This window comes from Dipteris shenzhenensis, chromosome 18 (assembly GCF_047967505.1).
Source record: "Dipteris shenzhenensis isolate YYH24624 ecotype China chromosome 18, Dip_SZ_1.0, whole genome shotgun sequence".
In the NCBI taxonomy this organism is placed as follows: Eukaryota; Viridiplantae; Streptophyta; class Polypodiopsida; order Gleicheniales; family Dipteridaceae; genus Dipteris; species Dipteris shenzhenensis.
In genome coordinates this window covers 27,640,688-27,642,198 of record NC_141613.1, presented here as the reverse complement: position 1 = coordinate 27,642,198, position 1,511 = coordinate 27,640,688, and the positions used below count along the sequence as shown (strand labels likewise).

Sequence of the window (1,511 nt, the reverse complement as noted above, 5' to 3'; positions counted from 1 at the left end):
TTATGATCATGTTCGATGTTGAAGTTTTTATTGAATGATGCACTTCAACTATATACTACTTGTTGGTAGCCAAAGCATTTCTTTACAAGCTCATCTCATGAGAATAAATAACACTATCACTAATGTACACTTACAAGCTTATGTTATAATCATGTTCAAAATTATGGTGATACCATAAAGCTTTATTAAGGATCAGTACATACATATAGTGAGATTATGTTTTTCTCAAGTGATGCACTTCAACTATATAGTACCTGTTGTTGATAGCCAAAGTAGTTCTATTTAAGCTCTTGAATAGGTCCATTGAATGAAATTCACCTTGTTAGCTTTGCTACTCCACCACAGTTCCCATACCCTACCTCCCCAGGGCAGGACAACCAGACTTGCGAGGCCTCTACGCCATGGGTTTGACTAGCTAGACCTCTCATTTCTGAGAATATCGTGCTGTGAAATGCAGCTCTCTGAAATTGAGCAGCAAATGCTGGGCTGAGACAATGAAAATAGCAAGGCTGGGATGGGAAAATTTACAGAAATCCTGCTGAATAGCATACGTGGGGAGCTGATGTCATTCTTCTTCCTGCAACAGAGGCCTCTCGATAGCAAAAGAAGAAGAAGAAGAAGCAGCAGCAGCAACGAAAGAGATCTGCGAGCCCACGGAACTGGAGAAGGCAGAAGAAGTAGATAAATATACTCTGAGAAAATGCTGCCGATCCACAGAAGGCAGCAGGCTTGGCGACTGGTATGGAGGGAAGCTGCCACTCTTCCAACAGTATTTGCAGAACTTGACGCATGTTTGGTCGCATGGTCGCCTCAGGATGCAAGCAGGCAAGCCCAACAATCAGTAGACGAGCCATCCCACGCTCATCGAATTGCCATTCCATTGCTGGATCGGCTGCTTCCAGCAGCCTTCCTTCTCTATGGAGATTCCACACCTGGTCCACAAGAACCACCTCAGAATTCTTAATGTCTATCGGCCTCCTTCCACATGCTACCTCGAGTGTGACCGCACCAAAGCTGAACACGTCTGACTCAGTCGTCGCCTTCCCTGTCTGGATGTATTCCGGAGCCATATACCCCGGTGTCCCTGCCACTATTGTCGTCTCTGGACTCTTGTTACACTCGGCCAGTCTTGCTAGGCCGAAGTCCCCAAGCCTAGCTTCAAACTCCTCATCCACCATCACATTGCTTGCCTTGACGTCTCTGTGTATGACTTGCTTCTCCCAATCGTAGTGAAGATAGCACAACGCTGAAGCCAACCGCAGATAATCTTGTGCCTCTGCTCCCATGAAAGGATGACTTCCTTCTCTCCAAAGAGCAATTTATCAAGGCTTCCCTTTGGCACGTACTCGTACACGAGGAGTAGCTCTTCTCTATCACAACACCATCCTAGAAGCCGCACTAAGTTACGGTGATGCAGGCGCCCGATAGTGTTCACCTCGGCAACAAATTCTCTTTCCCCTTGCTTGGAGTCCTTGGAGACACGCTTCACTGCGACCATCGAGCCGTCCCAC

The 1,511-nt window shown here is 46.8% G+C and overlaps 1 pseudogene; it reads right to left on the bottom strand.

Moving 5' to 3' along the window:
• Positions 1-524: 524 nt before the first annotated feature.
• LOC147891040 (putative L-type lectin-domain containing receptor kinase S.7 pseudogene) lies at positions 525-1,286 on the bottom strand (annotated as a pseudogene).
• Positions 1,287-1,511: the final 225 nt, after the last annotated feature.